The 17,536-nt window shown below is 47.7% G+C and overlaps 23 non-coding genes across 23 annotated transcripts; all 23 read right to left on the reverse strand.

Annotated features, from left to right (window-relative positions):
• Positions 1–311: 311 nt before the first annotated feature.
• LOC142137052 (U1 spliceosomal RNA) lies at positions 312–475 on the reverse strand. Its single transcript, XR_012687717.1, has one exon. It is a non-coding gene; the product is annotated as a U1 spliceosomal RNA (small nuclear RNA).
• Positions 476–1,063: 588 nt separating this feature from the next.
• Positions 1,064–1,227, reverse strand: LOC142137164 (U1 spliceosomal RNA). The gene has a single exon (XR_012687826.1). It is a non-coding gene; the product is annotated as a U1 spliceosomal RNA (small nuclear RNA).
• Positions 1,228–1,815: 588 nt separating this feature from the next.
• LOC142137053 (U1 spliceosomal RNA) lies at positions 1,816–1,979 on the reverse strand. The gene has a single exon (XR_012687718.1). It is a non-coding gene; the product is annotated as a U1 spliceosomal RNA (small nuclear RNA).
• Positions 1,980–2,567: 588 nt separating this feature from the next.
• LOC142137054 (U1 spliceosomal RNA) lies at positions 2,568–2,731 on the reverse strand. Its single transcript, XR_012687719.1, has one exon. It is a non-coding gene; the product is annotated as a U1 spliceosomal RNA (small nuclear RNA).
• Positions 2,732–3,319: 588 nt separating this feature from the next.
• LOC142137055 (U1 spliceosomal RNA) lies at positions 3,320–3,483 on the reverse strand. The gene has a single exon (XR_012687720.1). It is a non-coding gene; the product is annotated as a U1 spliceosomal RNA (small nuclear RNA).
• Positions 3,484–4,071: 588 nt separating this feature from the next.
• Positions 4,072–4,235, reverse strand: LOC142137057 (U1 spliceosomal RNA). The gene has a single exon (XR_012687721.1). It is a non-coding gene; the product is annotated as a U1 spliceosomal RNA (small nuclear RNA).
• A 588-nt stretch (positions 4,236–4,823) lies between these two features.
• LOC142137059 (U1 spliceosomal RNA) lies at positions 4,824–4,987 on the reverse strand. Its single transcript, XR_012687723.1, has one exon. It is a non-coding gene; the product is annotated as a U1 spliceosomal RNA (small nuclear RNA).
• A 588-nt stretch (positions 4,988–5,575) lies between these two features.
• On the reverse strand, positions 5,576–5,739 carry LOC142137166 (U1 spliceosomal RNA). Its single transcript, XR_012687827.1, has one exon. It is a non-coding gene; the product is annotated as a U1 spliceosomal RNA (small nuclear RNA).
• Positions 5,740–6,327: 588 nt separating this feature from the next.
• LOC142137060 (U1 spliceosomal RNA) lies at positions 6,328–6,491 on the reverse strand. The gene has a single exon (XR_012687724.1). It is a non-coding gene; the product is annotated as a U1 spliceosomal RNA (small nuclear RNA).
• Positions 6,492–7,079: 588 nt separating this feature from the next.
• Positions 7,080–7,243, reverse strand: LOC142137167 (U1 spliceosomal RNA). The gene has a single exon (XR_012687828.1). It is a non-coding gene; the product is annotated as a U1 spliceosomal RNA (small nuclear RNA).
• Positions 7,244–7,831: 588 nt separating this feature from the next.
• Positions 7,832–7,995, reverse strand: LOC142137061 (U1 spliceosomal RNA). Its single transcript, XR_012687726.1, has one exon. It is a non-coding gene; the product is annotated as a U1 spliceosomal RNA (small nuclear RNA).
• Positions 7,996–8,583: 588 nt separating this feature from the next.
• Positions 8,584–8,747, reverse strand: LOC142137062 (U1 spliceosomal RNA). The gene has a single exon (XR_012687727.1). It is a non-coding gene; the product is annotated as a U1 spliceosomal RNA (small nuclear RNA).
• Positions 8,748–9,335: 588 nt separating this feature from the next.
• LOC142137063 (U1 spliceosomal RNA) lies at positions 9,336–9,499 on the reverse strand. The gene has a single exon (XR_012687728.1). It is a non-coding gene; the product is annotated as a U1 spliceosomal RNA (small nuclear RNA).
• Positions 9,500–10,087: 588 nt separating this feature from the next.
• LOC142137140 (U1 spliceosomal RNA) lies at positions 10,088–10,251 on the reverse strand. The gene has a single exon (XR_012687803.1). It is a non-coding gene; the product is annotated as a U1 spliceosomal RNA (small nuclear RNA).
• A 588-nt stretch (positions 10,252–10,839) lies between these two features.
• On the reverse strand, positions 10,840–11,003 carry LOC142137064 (U1 spliceosomal RNA). The gene has a single exon (XR_012687729.1). It is a non-coding gene; the product is annotated as a U1 spliceosomal RNA (small nuclear RNA).
• A 588-nt stretch (positions 11,004–11,591) lies between these two features.
• On the reverse strand, positions 11,592–11,755 carry LOC142137162 (U1 spliceosomal RNA). The gene has a single exon (XR_012687824.1). It is a non-coding gene; the product is annotated as a U1 spliceosomal RNA (small nuclear RNA).
• Positions 11,756–12,343: 588 nt separating this feature from the next.
• On the reverse strand, positions 12,344–12,507 carry LOC142137065 (U1 spliceosomal RNA). The gene has a single exon (XR_012687730.1). It is a non-coding gene; the product is annotated as a U1 spliceosomal RNA (small nuclear RNA).
• Positions 12,508–13,094: 587 nt separating this feature from the next.
• Positions 13,095–13,259, reverse strand: LOC142137163 (U1 spliceosomal RNA). The gene has a single exon (XR_012687825.1). It is a non-coding gene; the product is annotated as a U1 spliceosomal RNA (small nuclear RNA).
• Positions 13,260–13,847: 588 nt separating this feature from the next.
• LOC142137066 (U1 spliceosomal RNA) lies at positions 13,848–14,011 on the reverse strand. The gene has a single exon (XR_012687731.1). It is a non-coding gene; the product is annotated as a U1 spliceosomal RNA (small nuclear RNA).
• Positions 14,012–14,597: 586 nt separating this feature from the next.
• On the reverse strand, positions 14,598–14,761 carry LOC142137171 (U1 spliceosomal RNA). The gene has a single exon (XR_012687832.1). It is a non-coding gene; the product is annotated as a U1 spliceosomal RNA (small nuclear RNA).
• Positions 14,762–15,347: 586 nt separating this feature from the next.
• Positions 15,348–15,511, reverse strand: LOC142137117 (U1 spliceosomal RNA). Its single transcript, XR_012687780.1, has one exon. It is a non-coding gene; the product is annotated as a U1 spliceosomal RNA (small nuclear RNA).
• Positions 15,512–16,099: 588 nt separating this feature from the next.
• Positions 16,100–16,263, reverse strand: LOC142137068 (U1 spliceosomal RNA). Its single transcript, XR_012687732.1, has one exon. It is a non-coding gene; the product is annotated as a U1 spliceosomal RNA (small nuclear RNA).
• A 588-nt stretch (positions 16,264–16,851) lies between these two features.
• Positions 16,852–17,015, reverse strand: LOC142137069 (U1 spliceosomal RNA). Its single transcript, XR_012687733.1, has one exon. It is a non-coding gene; the product is annotated as a U1 spliceosomal RNA (small nuclear RNA).
• Positions 17,016–17,536: the final 521 nt, after the last annotated feature.

Consider the following 17,536-nt stretch of genomic DNA (forward strand, 5'->3'; position numbering starts at 1 on the left):
GCCATCTATATAGGCCTGATTTGCATAAAGAAGCTCTGCAGGAAGAACTGTGCCCTGAAATAATCAGCAGCAAAAGGACACAGAGTGGTTCTATCAACCCTAGAATTATCAGAGAACAGGCAGTCATAGAGTACATGTCATATCTGGCAGAATGGCATCAGCACAGGGGGAAGAAAGCAAGCCAGGGAAAAAATCAGGCCGGATAGGGCTACAATATCAAGATATCGCGCTGCCGATAAAGCATTTAGATCATGCGCTTTCTGCAAGAAGGCTAGGTCACACAACTAAAGCTGACTTTTACCAGAGATGATCAGGGGAGAGCGCGAACGCAGTCCCCCACTACCACAAATTATGCAGTCGAGTTTCCCGCATTTGGGGAAATCGCAGGGGTCAGCACATCCGGAGTGCAATGGATGAACCTCACCCTGGGAGAACCACCTTTGTGATCATGGTATCTCCCCTGCCAGGTAAGTATGAGTTGGACTAGGACTCTGGAGGGCGACTGGTCAAGCACACGCCTGTCAAGTGGGGGAGATTCTCCTGATGCAGCACAAATGAACTTTCAGCTGGGGACAACAACTGAAGGGAAGCGGATGGGTGCCTATTCCTGAAGCACCTCAAATGTCAAACTGTACGGACAAGTACAATTATAAGCATTCCCAGGGTGCAGCAGATATATTTGCATACGATGGGTTATCCAAGCAGTCAGCTGCAATACTCATCTGCATATGAAAAGAGAAAGACAGTAGAATGCCATCTATATAGGCCTGATTTGCATAAAGAAGCTCTGCAGGAAGAACTGTGCCCTGAAATAATCAGCAGCAAAAGGACACAGAGTGGTTCTATCAACCCTAGAATTATCAGAGAACAGGCAGTCATAGAGTACATGTCATATCTGGCAGAATGGCATCAGCACAGGGGGAAGAAAGCAAGCCAGGGAAAAAATCAGGCCGCATAGGGCTACAATATCAAGATATCGCGCTGCCGATAAAGCATTTAGATCATGCGCTTTCTGCAAGAAGGCTAGGTCACACAACTAAAGCTGACTTTTACCAGAGATGATCAGGGGAGAGCGCGAACGCAGTCCCCCACTACCACAAATTATGCAGTCAAGTTTCCCGCATTTGGGGAAATCGCAGGGGTCAGCACATCCGGAGTGCAATGGATGAACCTCACCCTGGGAGAACCACCTTTGTGATCATGGTATCTCTCCTGCCAGGTAAGTATGAGTTGGACTAGGACTCTGGAGGGCGACTGGTCAAGCACACGCCTGTCAAGTGGGGGAGATTCTCCTGATGCAGCACAAATGAACTTTCAGCTGGGGACAACAACTGAAGGGAAGCGGATGGGTGCCTATTCCTGAAGCACCTCAAATGTCAAACTGTACGGACAAGTACAATTATAAGCATTCCCAGGGTGCAGCAGATATATTTGCATACGATGGGTTATCCAAGCAGTCAGCTGCAATACTCATCTGCATATGAAAAGAGAAAGACAGTAGAATGCCATCTATATAGGCCTGATTTGCATAAAGAAGCTCTGCAGGAAGAACTGTGCCCTGAAATAATCAGCAGCAAAAGGACACAGAGTGGTTCTATCAACCCTAGAATTATCAGAGAACAGGCAGTCATAGAGTACATGTCATATCTGGCAGAATGGCATCAGCACAGGGGGAAGAAAGCAAGCCAGGGAAAAAATCAGGCCGGATAGGGCTACAATATCAAGATATCGCGCTGCCGATAAAGCATTTAGATCATGCACTTTCTGCAAGAAGGCTAGGTCACACAACTAAAGCTGACTTTTACCAGAGATGATCAGGGGAGAGCGCGAACGCAGTCCCCCACTACCACAAATTATGCAGTCGAGTTTCCCGCATTTGGGGAAATCGCAGGGGTCAGCACATCCGGAGTGCAATGGATGAACCTCACCCTGGGAGAACCACCTTTGTGATCATGGTATCTCCCCTGCCAGGTAAGTATGAGTTGGACTAGGACTCTGGAGGGCGACTGGTCAAGCACACGCCTGTCAAGTGGGGGAGATTCTCCTGATGCAGCACAAATGAACTTTCAGCTGGGGACAACAACTGAAGGGAAGCGGATGGGTGCCTATTCCTGAAGCACCTCAAATGTCAAACTGTACGGACAAGTACAATTATAAGCATTCCCAGGGTGCAGCAGATATATTTGCATACGATGGGTTATCCAAGCAGTCAGCTGCAATACTCATCTGCATATGAAAAGAGAAAGACAGTAGAATGCCATCTATATAGGCCTGATTTGCATAAAGAAGCTCTGCAGGAAGAACTGTGCCCTGAAATAATCAGCAGCAAAAGGACACAGAGTGGTTCTATCAACCCTAGAATTATCAGAGAACAGGCAGTCATAGAGTACATGTCATATCTGGCAGAATGGCATCAGCACAGGGGGAAGAAAGCAAGCCAGGGAAAAAATCAGGCCGGATAGGGCTACAATATCAAGATATCGCACTGCCGATAAAGCATTTAGATCATGCGCTTTCTGCAAGAAGGCTAGGTCACACAACTAAAGCTGACTTTTACCAGAGATGATCAGGGGAGAGCGCGAACGCAGTCCCCCACTACCACAAATTATGCAGTCGAGTTTCCCGCATTTGGGGAAATCGCAGGGGTCAGCACATCCGGAGTGCAATGGATGAACCTCACCCTGGGAGAACCACCTTTGTGATCATGGTATCTCCCCTGCCAGGTAAGTATGAGTTGGACTAGGACTCTGGAGGGCGACTGGTCAAGCACACGCCTGTCAAGTGGGGGAGATTCTCCTGATGCAGCACAAATGAACTTTCAGCTGGGGACAACAACTGAAGGGAAGCGGATGGGTGCCTATTCCTGAAGCACCTCAAATGTCAAACTGTACGGACAAGTACAATTATAAGCATTCCCAGGGTGCAGCAGATATATTTGCATACGATGGGTTATCCAAGCAGTCAGCTGCAATACTCATCTGCATATGAAAAGAGAAAGACAGTAGAATGCCATCTATATAGGCCTGATTTGCATAAAGAAGCTCTGCAGGAAGAACTGTGCCCTGAAATAATCAGCAGCAAAAGGACACAGAGTGGTTCTATCAACCCTAGAATTATCAGAGAACAGGCAGTCATAGAGTACATATCATATCTGGCAGAATGGCATCAGCACAGGGGGAAGAAAGCAAGCCAGGGAAAAAATCAGGCCGGATAGGGCTACAATATCAAGATATCGCGCTGCCGATAAAGCATTTAGATCATGCGCTTTCTGCAAGAAGGCTAGGTCACACAACTAAAGCTGACTTTTACCAGAGATGATCAGGGGAGAGCGCGAACGCAGTCCCCCACTACCACAAATTATGCAGTCGAGTTTCCCGCATTTGGGGAAATCGCAGGGGTCAGCACATCCGGAGTGCAATGGATGAACCTCACCCTGGGAGAACCACCTTTGTGATCATGGTATCTCCCCTGCCAGGTAAGTATGAGTTGGACTAGGACTCTGGAGGGCGACTGGTCAAGCACACGCCTGTCAAGTGGGGGAGATTCTCCTGATGCAGCACAAATGAACTTTCAGCTGGGGACAACAACTGAAGGGAAGCGGATGGGTGCCTATTCCTGAAGCACCTCAAATGTCAAACTGTACGGACAAGTACAATTATAAGCATTCCCAGGGTGCAGCAGATATATTTGCATACGATGGGTTATCCAAGCAGTCAGCTGCAATACTCATCTGCATATGAAAAGAGAAAGACAGTAGAATGCCATCTATATAGGCCTGATTTGCATAAAGAAGCTCTGCAGGAAGAACTGTGCCCTGAAATAATCAGCAGCAAAAGGACACAGAGTGGTTCTATCAACCCTAGAATTATCAGAGAACAGGCAGTCATAGAGTACATGTCATATCTGGCAGAATGGCATCAGCACAGGGGGAAGAAAGCAAGCCAGGGAAAAAATCAGGCCGGATAGGGCTACAATATCAAGATATCGCGCTGCCGATAAAGCATTTAGATCATGCGCTTTCTGCAAGAAGGCTAGGTCACACAACTAAAGCTGACTTTTACCAGAGATGATCAGGGGAGAGCGCGAACGCAGTCCCCCACTACCACAAATTATGCAGTCGAGTTTCCCGCATTTGGGGAAATCGCAGGGGTCAGCACATCCGGAGTGCAATGGATGAACCTCACCCTGGGAGAACCACCTTTGTGATCATGGTATCTCCCCTGCCAGGTAAGTATGAGTTGGACTAGGACTCTGGAGGGCGACTGGTCAAGCACACGCCTGTCAAGTGGGGGAGATTCTCCTGATGCAGCACAAATGAACTTTCAGCTGGGGACAACAACTGAAGGGAAGCGGATGGGTGCCTATTCCTGAAGCACCTCAAATGTCAAACTGTACGGACAAGTACAATTATAAGCATTCCCAGGGTGCAGCAGATATATTTGCATACGATGGGTTATCCAAGCAGTCAGCTGCAATACTCATCTGCATATGAAAAGAGAAAGACAGTAGAATGCCATCTATATAGGCCTGATTTGCATAAAGAAGCTCTGCAGGAAGAACTGTGCCCTGAAATAATCAGCAGCAAAAGGACACAGAGTGGTTCTATCAACCCTAGAATTATCAGAGAACAGGCAGTCATAGAGTACATGTCATATCTGGCAGAATGGCATCAGCACAGGGGGAAGAAAGCAAGCCAGGGAAAAAATCAGGCCGGATAGGGCTACAATATCAAGATATCGCGCTGCCGATAAAGCATTTAGATCATGCGCTTTCTGCAAGAAGGCTAGGTCACACAACTAAAGCTGACTTTTACCAGAGATGATCAGGGGAGAGCGCGAACGCAGTCCCCCACTACCACAAATTATGCAGTCGAGTTTCCCGCATTTGGGGAAATCGCAGGGGTCAGCACATCCGGAGTGCAATGGATGAACCTCACCCTGGGAGAACCACCTTTGTGATCATGGTATCTCCCCTGCCAGGTAAGTATGAGTTGGACTAGGACTCTGGAGGGCGACTGGTCAAGCACACGCCTGTCAAGTGGGGGAGATTCTCCTGATGCAGCACAAATGAACTTTCAGCTGGGGACAACAACTGAAGGGAAGCGGATGGGTGCCTATTCCTGAAGCACCTCAAATGTCAAACTGTACGGACAAGTACAATTATAAGCATTCCCAGGGTGCAGCAGATATATTTGCATACGATGGGTTATCCAAGCAGTCAGCTGCAATACTCATCTGCATATGAAAAGAGAAAGACAGTAGAATGCCATCTATATAGGCCTGATTTGCATAAAGAAGCTCTGCAGGAAGAACTGTGCCCTGAAATAATCAGCAGCAAAAGGACACAGAGTGGTTCTATCAACCCTAGAATTATCAGAGAACAGGCAGTCATAGAGTACATGTCATATCTGGCAGAATGGCATCAGCACAGGGGGAAGAAAGCAAGCCAGGGAAAAAATCAGGCCGCATAGGGCTACAATATCAAGATATCGCGCTGCCGATAAAGCATTTAGATCATGCGCTTTCTGCAAGAAGGCTAGGTCACACAACTAAAGCTGACTTTTACCAGAGATGATCAGGGGAGAGCGCGAACGCAGTCCCCCACTACCACAAATTATGCAGTCAAGTTTCCCGCATTTGGGGAAATCGCAGGGGTCAGCACATCCGGAGTGCAATGGATGAACCTCACCCTGGGAGAACCACCTTTGTGATCATGGTATCTCTCCTGCCAGGTAAGTATGAGTTGGACTAGGACTCTGGAGGGCGACTGGTCAAGCACACGCCTGTCAAGTGGGGGAGATTCTCCTGATGCAGCACAAATGAACTTTCAGCTGGGGACAACAACTGAAGGGAAGCGGATGGGTGCCTATTCCTGAAGCACCTCAAATGTCAAACTGTACGGACAAGTACAATTATAAGCATTCCCAGGGTGCAGCAGATATATTTGCATACGATGGGTTATCCAAGCAGTCAGCTGCAATACTCATCTGCATATGAAAAGAGAAAGACAGTAGAATGCCATCTATATAGGCCTGATTTGCATAAAGAAGCTCTGCAGGAAGAACTGTGCCCTGAAATAATCAGCAGCAAAAGGACACAGAGTGGTTCTATCAACCCTAGAATTATCAGAGAACAGGCAGTCATAGAGTACATGTCATATCTGGCAGAATGGCATCAGCACAGGGGGAAGAAAGCAAGCCAGGGAAAAAATCAGGCCGGATAGGGCTACAATATCAAGATATCGCGCTGCCGATAAAGCATTTAGATCATGCACTTTCTGCAAGAAGGCTAGGTCACACAACTAAAGCTGACTTTTACCAGAGATGATCAGGGGAGAGCGCGAACGCAGTCCCCCACTACCACAAATTATGCAGTCGAGTTTCCCGCATTTGGGGAAATCGCAGGGGTCAGCACATCCGGAGTGCAATGGATGAACCTCACCCTGGGAGAACCACCTTTGTGATCATGGTATCTCCCCTGCCAGGTAAGTATGAGTTGGACTAGGACTCTGGAGGGCGACTGGTCAAGCACACGCCTGTCAAGTGGGGGAGATTCTCCTGATGCAGCACAAATGAACTTTCAGCTGGGGACAACAACTGAAGGGAAGCGGATGGGTGCCTATTCCTGAAGCACCTCAAATGTCAAACTGTACGGACAAGTACAATTATAAGCATTCCCAGGGTGCAGCAGATATATTTGCATACGATGGGTTATCCAAGCAGTCAGCTGCAATACTCATCTGCATATGAAAAGAGAAAGACAGTAGAATGCCATCTATATAGGCCTGATTTGCATAAAGAAGCTCTGCAGGAAGAACTGTGCCCTGAAATAATCAGCAGCAAAAGGACACAGAGTGGTTCTATCAACCCTAGAATTATCAGAGAACAGGCAGTCATAGAGTACATGTCATATCTGGCAGAATGGCATCAGCACAGGGGGAAGAAAGCAAGCCAGGGAAAAAATCAGGCCGCATAGGGCTACAATATCAAGATATCGCGCTGCCGATAAAGCATTTAGATCATGCGCTTTCTGCAAGAAGGCTAGGTCACACAACTAAAGCTGACTTTTACCAGAGATGATCAGGGGAGAGCGCGAACGCAGTCCCCCACTACCACAAATTATGCAGTCAAGTTTCCCGCATTTGGGGAAATCGCAGGGGTCAGCACATCCGGAGTGCAATGGATGAACCTCACCCTGGGAGAACCACCTTTGTGATCATGGTATCTCTCCTGCCAGGTAAGTATGAGTTGGACTAGGACTCTGGAGGGCGACTGGTCAAGCACACGCCTGTCAAGTGGGGGAGATTCTCCTGATGCAGCACAAATGAACTTTCAGCTGGGGACAACAACTGAAGGGAAGCGGATGGGTGCCTATTCCTGAAGCACCTCAAATGTCAAACTGTACGGACAAGTACAATTATAAGCATTCCCAGGGTGCAGCAGATATATTTGCATACGATGGGTTATCCAAGCAGTCAGCTGCAATACTCATCTGCATATGAAAAGAGAAAGACAGTAGAATGCCATCTATATAGGCCTGATTTGCATAAAGAAGCTCTGCAGGAAGAACTGTGCCCTGAAATAATCAGCAGCAAAAGGACACAGAGTGGTTCTATCAACCCTAGAATTATCAGAGAACAGGCAGTCATAGAGTACATGTCATATCTGGCAGAATGGCATCAGCACAGGGGGAAGAAAGCAAGCCAGGGAAAAAATCAGGCCGGATAGGGCTACAATATCAAGATATCGCGCTGCCGATAAAGCATTTAGATCATGCACTTTCTGCAAGAAGGCTAGGTCACACAACTAAAGCTGACTTTTACCAGAGATGATCAGGGGAGAGCGCGAACGCAGTCCCCCACTACCACAAATTATGCAGTCGAGTTTCCCGCATTTGGGGAAATCGCAGGGGTCAGCACATCCGGAGTGCAATGGATGAACCTCACCCTGGGAGAACCACCTTTGTGATCATGGTATCTCCCCTGCCAGGTAAGTATGAGTTGGACTAGGACTCTGGAGGGCGACTGGTCAAGCACACGCCTGTCAAGTGGGGGAGATTCTCCTGATGCAGCACAAATGAACTTTCAGCTGGGGACAACAACTGAAGGGAAGCGGATGGGTGCCTATTCCTGAAGCACCTCAAATGTCAAACTGTACGGACAAGTACAATTATAAGCATTCCCAGGGTGCAGCAGATATATTTGCATACGATGGGTTATCCAAGCAGTCAGCTGCAATACTCATCTGCATATGAAAAGAGAAAGACAGTAGAATGCCATCTATATAGGCCTGATTTGCATAAAGAAGCTCTGCAGGAAGAACTGTGCCCTGAAATAATCAGCAGCAAAAGGACACAGAGTGGTTCTATCAACCCTAGAATTATCAGAGAACAGGCAGTCATAGAGTACATGTCATATCTGGCAGAATGGCATCAGCACAGGGGGAAGAAAGCAAGCCAGGGAAAAAATCAGGCCGGATAGGGCTACAATATCAAGATATCGCACTGCCGATAAAGCATTTAGATCATGCGCTTTCTGCAAGAAGGCTAGGTCACACAACTAAAGCTGACTTTTACCAGAGATGATCAGGGGAGAGCGCGAACGCAGTCCCCCACTACCACAAATTATGCAGTCGAGTTTCCCGCATTTGGGGAAATCGCAGGGGTCAGCACATCCGGAGTGCAATGGATGAACCTCACCCTGGGAGAACCACCTTTGTGATCATGGTATCTCCCCTGCCAGGTAAGTATGAGTTGGACTAGGACTCTGGAGGGCGACTGGTCAAGCACACGCCTGTCAAGTGGGGGAGATTCTCCTGATGCAGCACAAATGAACTTTCAGCTGGGGACAACAACTGAAGGGAAGCGGATGGGTGCCTATTCCTGAAGCACCTCAAATGTCAAACTGTACGGACAAGTACAATTATAAGCATTCCCAGGGTGCAGCAGATATATTTGCATACGATGGGTTATCCAAGCAGTCAGCTGCAATACTCATCTGCATATGAAAAGAGAAAGACAGTAGAATGCCATCTATATAGGCCTGATTTGCATAAAGAAGCTCTGCAGGAAGAACTGTGCCCTGAAATAATCAGCAGCAAAAGGACACAGAGTGGTTCTATCAACCCTAGAATTATCAGAGAACAGGCAGTCATAGAGTACATGTCATATCTGGCAGAATGGCATCAGCACAGGGGGAAGAAAGCAAGCCAGGGAAAAAATCAGGCCGGATAGGGCTACAATATCAAGATATCGCGCTGCCGATAAAGCATTTAGATCATGCGCTTTCTGCAAGAAGGCTAGGTCACACAACTAAAGCTGACTTTTACCAGAGATGATCAGGGGAGAGCGCGAACGCAGTCCCCCACTACCACAAATTATGCAGTCGAGTTTCCCGCATTTGGGGAAATCGCAGGGGTCAGCACATCCGGAGTGCAATGGATGAACCTCACCCTGGGAGAACCACCTTTGTGATCATGGTATCTCCCCTGCCAGGTAAGTATGAGTTGGACTAGGACTCTGGAGGGCGACTGGTCAAGCACACGCCTGTCAAGTGGGGGAGATTCTCCTGATGCAGCACAAATGAACTTTCAGCTGGGGACAACAACTGAAGGGAAGCGGATGGGTGCCTATTCCTGAAGCACCTCAAATGTCAAACTGTACGGACAAGTACAATTATAAGCATTCCCAGGGTGCAGCAGATATATTTGCATACGATGGGTTATCCAAGCAGTCAGCTGCAATACTCATCTGCATATGAAAAGAGAAAGACAGTAGAATGCCATCTATATAGGCCTGATTTGCATAAAGAAGCTCTGCAGGAAGAACTGTGCCCTGAAATAATCAGCAGCAAAAGGACACAGAGTGGTTCTATCAACCCTAGAATTATCAGAGAACAGGCAGTCATAGAGTACATGTCATATCTGGCAGAATGGCATCAGCACAGGGGGAAGAAAGCAAGCCAGGGAAAAAATCAGGCCGGATAGGGCTACAATATCAAGATATCGCGCTGCCGATAAAGCATTTAGATCATGCGCTTTCTGCAAGAAGGCTAGGTCACACAACTAAAGCTGACTTTTACCAGAGATGATCAGGGGAGAGCGCGAACGCAGTCCCCCACTACCACAAATTATGCAGTCAAGTTTCCCGCATTTGGGGAAATCGCAGGGGTCAGCACATCCGGAGTGCAATGGATGAACCTCACCCTGGGAGAACCACCTTTGTGATCATGGTATCTCCCCTGCCAGGTAAGTATGAGTTGGATTAGGACTCTGGAGGGCGACTGGTCAAGCACACGCCTGTCAAGTGGGGGAGATTCTCCTGATGCAGCACAAATGAACTTTCAGCTGGGGACAACAACTGAAGGGAAGCGGATGGGTGCCTATTCCTGAAGCACCTCAAATGTCAAACTGTACGGACAAGTACAATTATAAGCATTCCCAGGGTGCAGCAGATATATTTGCATACGATGGGTTATCCAAGCAGTCAGCTGCAATACTCATCTGCATATGAAAAGAGAAAGACAGTAGAATGCCATCTATATAGGCCTGATTTGCATAAAGAAGCTCTGCAGGAAGAACTGTGCCCTGAAATAATCAGCAGCAAAAGGACACAGAGTGGTTCTATCAAGCCTAGAATTATCAGAGAACAGGCAGTCATAGAGTACATGTCATATCTGGCAGAATGGCATCAGCACAGGGGGAAGAAAGCAAGCCAGGGAAAAAATCAGGCCGGATAGGGCTACAATATCAAGATATCGCGCTGCCGATAAAGCATTTAGATCATGCGCTTTCTGCAAGAAGGCTAGGTCACACAACTAAAGCTGACTTTTACCAGAGATGATCAGGGGAGAGCGCGAACGCAGTCCCCCACTACCACAAATTATGCAGTCGAGTTTCCCGCATTTGGGGAAATCGCAGGGGTCAGCACATCCGGAGTGCAATGGATGAACCTCACCCTGGGAGAACCACCTTTGTGATCATGGTATCTCCCCTGCCAGGTAAGTATGAGTTGGACTAGGACTCTGGAGGGCGACTGGTCAAGCACACGCCTGTCAAGTGGGGGAGATTCTCCTGATGCAGCACAAATGAACTTTCAGCTGGGGACAACAACTGAAGGGAAGCGGATGGGTGCCTATTCCTGAAGCACCTCAAATGTCAAACTGTACGGACAAGTACAATTATAAGCATTCCCAGGGTGCAGCAGATATATTTGCATACGATGGGTTATCCAAGCAGTCAGCTGCAATACTCATCTGCATATGAAAAGAGAAAGACAGTAGAATGCCATCTATATAGGCCTGATTTGCATAAAGAAGCTCTGCAGGAAGAACTGTGCCCTGAAATAATCAGCAGCAAAAGGACACAGAGTGGTTCTATCAACCCTAGAATTATCAGAGAACAGGCAGTCATAGAGTACATGTCATATCTGGCAGAATGGCATCAGCACAGGGGGAAGAAAGCAAGCCAGGGAAAAAATCAGGCCGGATAGGGCTACAATATCAAGATATCGCGCTGCCGATAAAGCATTTAGATCATGCGCTTTCTGCAAGAAGGCTAGGTCACACAACTAAAGCTGACTTTTACCAGAGATGATCAGGGGAGAGCGCGAACGCAGTCCCCCACTACCACAAATTATGCAGTCGAGTTTCCCGCATTTGGGGAAATCGCAGGGGTCAGCACATCCGGAGTGCAATGGATGAACCTCACTCTGGGAGAACCACCTTTGTGATCATGGTATCTCCCCTACCAGGTAAGTATGAGTTGGACTAGGACTCTGGAGGGCGACTGGTCAAGCACACGCCTGTCAAGTGGGGGAGATTCTCCTGATGCAGCACAAATGAACTTTCAGCTGGGGACAACAACTGAAGGGAAGCGGATGGGTGCCTATTCCTGAAGCACCTCAAATGTCAAACTGTACGGACAAGTACAATTATAAGCATTCCCAGGGTGCAGCAGATATATTTGCATACGATGGGTTATCCAAGCAGTCAGCTGCAATACTCATCTGCATATGAAAAGAGAAAGACAGTAGAATGCCATCTATATAGGCCTGATTTGCATAAAGAAGCTCTGCAGGAAGAACTGTGCCCTGAAATAATCAGCAGCAAAAGGACACAGAGTGGTTCTATCAACCCTAGAATTATCAGAGAACAGGCAGTCATAGAGTACATGTCATATCTGGCAGAATGGCATCAGCACAGGGGGAAGAAAGCAAGCCAGGGAAAAAATCAGGCCGGATAGGGCTACAATATCAAGATATCGCGCTGCCGATAAAGCATTTAGATCATGCGCTTTCTGCAAGAAGGCTAGGTCACACAACTAAAGCTGACTTTTACCAGAGATGATCAGGGGAGAGCGCGAACGCAGTCCCCCACTACCACAAATTATGCAGTCGAGTTTCCCGCATTTGGGGAAATCGCAGGGGTCAGCACATCCGGAGTGCAATGGATGAACCTCACCCTGGGAGAACCACCTTTGTGATCATGGTATCTCCCCTGCCAGGTAAGTATGAGTTGGACTAGGACTCTGGAGGGCGACTGGTCAAGCACACGCCTGTCAAGTGGGGGAGATTCTCCTGATGCAGCACAAATGAACTTTCAGCTGGGGACAACAACTGAAGGGAAGCGGATGGGTGCCTATTCCTGTAGCACCTCAAATGTCAAACTGTACGGACAAGTACAATTATAAGCATTCCCAGGGTGCAGCAGATATATTTGCATACGATGGGTTATCCAAGCAGTCAGCTGCAATACTCATCTGCGTATGAAAGAGAAAGACAGTAGAATGCCATCTATATAGGCCTGATTTGCATAAAGAAGCTCTGCAGGAAGAACTGTGCCCTGAAATATTCAGCAGCAAAAGGACACAGAGTGGTTCTATCAACCTAGAATTATCAGAGAACAGGCAGTCATAGAGTACATGTCATATCTGGCAGAATGGCATCAGCACAGGGGGAAGAAAGCAAGCCAGGGAAAAAATCAGGCCGGATAGGGCTACAATATCAAGATATCGCGCTGCCGATAAAGCATTTAGATCATGCGCTTTCTGCAAGAAGGCTAGGTCACACAACTAAAGCTGACTTTTTACCAGAGATGATCAGGGGAGAGCGCGAACGCAGTCCCCCACTACCACAAATTATGCAGTCGAGTTTCCCGCATTTGGGGGAAATCACAGGGGTCAGCACATCCGGAGTGCAATGGATGAACCTCACCCTGGGAGCACCACCTTTGTGATCATGGTATCTCCCCTGCCAGGTAAGTATGAGTTGGACTAGGACTCTGGAGGGCGACTGGTCAAGCACACGCCTGTCAAGTGGGGGAGATTCTCCTGATGCAGCACAAATGAACTTTCAGCTGGGGGACAACAACTGAAGGGAAGCGGATGGGTGCCTATTCCTGAAGCACCTCAAATGTCAAACTGTACGGACAAGTACAATTATAAGCATTCCCAGGGTGCAGCAGATATATTTGCATACGATGGGTTATCCAAGCAGTCAGCTGCAATACTCATCTGCATATGAAAAGAGAAAGACAGTAGAATGCCATCTATATAGGCCTGATTTGCATAAAGAAGCTCTGCAGGAAGAACTGTGCCCTGAAATAATCAGCAGCAAAAGGACACAGAGTGGTTCTATCAACCCTAGAATTATCAGAGAACAGGCAGTCATAGAGTACATGTCATATCTGGCAGAATGGCATCAGCACAGGGGGAAGAAAGCAAGCCAGGGAAAAAATCAGGCCGATAGGGCTACAATATCAAGATATCGCGCTGCCGATAAAGCATTTAGATCATGCGCTTTCTGCAAGAAGACTAGGTCACACAACTAAAGCTGACTTTTACCAGAGATGATCAGGGGAGAGCGCGAACGCAGTCCCCCACTACCACAAATTATGCAGTCGAGTTTCCCGCATTTGGGGAAATCGCAGGGGTCAGCACATCCGGAGTGCAATGGATGAACCTCACCCTGGGAGAACCACCTTTGTGATCATGGTATCTCCCCTGCCAGGTAAGTATGAGTTGGACTAGGACTCTGGAGGGCGACTGGTCAAGCACACGCCTGTCAAGTGGGGGAGATTCTCCTGATGCAGCACAAATGAACTTTCAGCTGGGGACAACAACTGAAGGGAAGCGGATGGGTGCCTATTCTGAAGCACCTCAAATGTCAAACTGTACGGACAAGTACAATTATAAGCATTCCCAGGGTGCAGCAGATATATTTGCATACGATGGGTTATCCAAGCAGTCAGCTGCAATACTGATCTGCATATGAAAAGAGAAAGACAGTAGAATGCCATCTATATAGCCTGATTTGCATAAAGAAGCTCTGCAGGAAGAACTGTGCCCTGAAATAATCAGCAGCAAAAGGACACAGAGTGGTTCTATCAACCCTAGAATTATCAGAGAACAGGCAGTCATAGAGTACATGTCATATCTGGCAGAATGGCATCAGCACAGGGGGAAGAAAGCAAGCCAGGGAAAAAATCAGGCCGGATAGGGCTACAATATCAAGATATCGCGCTGCCGATAAAGCATTTAGATCATGCGCTTTCTGCAAGAAGGCTAGGTCACACAACTAAAGCTGACTTTTACCAGAGATGATCAGGGGAGAGCGCGAACGCAGTCCCCCACTACCACAAAATTATGCAGTCGAGTTTCCCGCATTTGGGGAAATCGCAGGGGTCAGCACATCCGGAGTGCAATGGATGAACCTCACCCTGGAGAACCACCTTTGTGATCATGGTATCTCCCCTGCCAGGTAAGTATGAGTTGGACTAGGACTCTGGAGGGCGACTGTCAAGCACACGCCTGTCAAGTGGGGGAGATTCTCCTGATGCAGCACAAATGAACTTTCAGCTGGGGACAACAACTGAAGGAAGCGGATGGGTGCCTATTCCTGAAGCACCTCAAATGTCAAACTGTACGGACAAGTACAATTATAAGCATTCCCAGGGTGCAGCAGATATATTTGCATACGATGGGTTATCCAAGCAGTCAGCTGCAATACTCATCTGCATATGAAAAGAGAAAGACAGTAGAATGCCATCTATATAGGCCTGATTTGCATAAAGAAGCTCTGCAGGAAGAACTGTGCCCTGAAATAATCAGCAGCAAAAGGACACAGAGTGGTTCTATCAACCCTAGAATTATCAGAGAACAGGCAGTCATAGAGTACATGTCATATCTGGCAGAATGGCATCAGCACAGGGGGAAGAAAGCAAGCCAGGGAAAAAATCAGGCCGGATAGGGCTACAATATCAAGATATCGCGCTGCCGATAAAGCATTTAGATCATGCGCTTTCTGCAAGAAGGCTAGGTCACACAACTAAAGCTGACTTTTACCAGAGATGATCAGGGGAGAGCGCAAACGCAGTCCCCCACTACCACAAATTATGCAGTCGAGTTTCCCGCATTTGGGGAAATCGCAGGGGTCAGCACATCCGGAGTGCAATGGATGAACCTCACCCTGGGAGAACCACCTTTGTGATCATGGTATCTCCCCTGCCAGGTAAGTATGAGTTGGACTAGGACTCTGGAGGGCGACTGGTCAAGCACACGCCTGTCAAGTGGGGGAGATTCTCCTGATGCAGCACAAATGAACTTTCAGCTGGGGACAACAACTGAAGGGAAGCGGATGGGTGCCTATTCCTGAAGCACCTCAAATGTCAAACTGTACGGACAAGTACAATTATAAGCATTCCCAGGGTGCAGCAGATATATTTGCATACGATGGGTTATCCAAGCAGTCAGCTGCAATACTCATCTGCGTATGAAAAGAGAAAGACAGTAGAATGCCATCTATATAGGCCTGATTTGCATAAAGAAGCTCTGCAGGAAGAACTGTGCCCTGAAATAATCAGCAGCAAAAGGACACAGAGTGGTTCTATCAACCCTAGAATTATCAGAGAACAGGCAGTCATAGAGTACATGTCATATCTGGCAGAATGGCATCAGCACAGGGGGAAGAAAGCAAGCCAGGGAAAAAATCAGGCCGGATAGGGCTACAATATCAAGATATCGCGCTGCCGATAAAGCATTTAGATCATGCGCTTTCTGCAAGAAGGCTAGGTCACACAACTAAAGCTGACTTTTACCAGAGATGATCAGGGGAGAGCGCGAACGCAGTCCCCCACTACCACAAATTATGCAGTCGAGTTTCCCGCATTTGGGGAAATCGCAGGGGTCAGCACATCCGGAGTGCAATGGATGAACCTCACCCTGGGAGAACCACCTTTGTGATCATGGTATCTCCCCTGCCAGGTAAGTATGAGTTGGACTAGGACTCTGGAGGGCGACTGGTCAAGCACACGCCTGTCAAGTGGGGGAGATTCTCCTGATGCAGCACAAATGAACTTTCAGCTGGGGACAACAACTGAAGGGAAGCGGATGGGTGCCTATTCCTGAAGCACCTCAAATGTCAAACTGTACGGACAAGTACAATTATAAGCATTCCCAGGGTGCAGCAGATATATTTGCATACGATGGGTTATCCAAGCAGTCAGCTGCAATACTCATCTGCATATGAAAAGAGAAAGACAGTAGAATGCCATCTATATAGGCCTGATTTGCATAAAGAAGCTCTGCAGGAAGAACTGTGCCCTGAAATAATCAGCAGCAAAAGGACACAGAGTGGTTCTATCAACCCTAGAATTATCAGAGAACAGGCAGTCATAGAGTACATGTCATATCTGGCAGAATGGCATCAGCACAGGGGGAAGAAAGCAAGCCAGGGAAAAAATCAGGCCGGATAGGGCTACAATATCAAGATATCGCGCTGCCGATAAAGCATTTAGATCATGCGCTTTCTGCAAGAAGGCTAGGTCACACAACTAAAGCTGACTTTTACCAGAGATGATCAGGGGAGAGCGCGAACGCAGTCCCCCACTACCACAAATTATGCAGTCGAGTTTCCCGCATTTGGGGAAATCGCAGGGGTCAGCACATCCGGAGTGCAATGGATGAACCTCACCCTGGGAGAACCACCTTTGTGATCATGGTATCTCCCCTGCCAGGTAAGTATGAGTTGGACTAGGACTCTGGAGGGCGACTGGTCAAGCACACGCCTGTCAAGTGGGGGAGATTCTCCTGATGCAGCACAAATGAACTTTCAGCTGGGGACAACAACTGAAGGGAAGCGGATGGGTGCCTATTCCTGAAGCACCTCAAATGTCAAACTGTACGGACAAGTACAATTATAAGCATTCCCAGGGTGCAGCAGATATATTTGCATACGATGGGTTATCCAAGCAGTCAGCTGCAATACTCATCTGCATATGAAAAGAGAAAGACAGTAGAATGCCATCTATATAGGCCTGATTTGCATAAAGAAGCTCTGCAGGAAGAACTGTGCCCTGAAATAATCAGCAGCAAAAGGACACAGAGTGGTTCTATCAACCCTAGAATTATCAGAGAACAGGCAGTCATAGAGTACATGTCATATCTGGCAGAATGGCATCAGCACAGGGGGAAGAAAGCAAGCCAGGGAAAAAAATCAGGCCGGATAGGGCTACAATATCAAGATATCGCGCTGCCGATAAAGCA

The sequence above is a fragment of the Mixophyes fleayi genome, chromosome 1 (assembly GCF_038048845.1).
Source record: "Mixophyes fleayi isolate aMixFle1 chromosome 1, aMixFle1.hap1, whole genome shotgun sequence".
Classification (NCBI taxonomy): Eukaryota; Metazoa; Chordata; class Amphibia; order Anura; family Limnodynastidae; genus Mixophyes; species Mixophyes fleayi.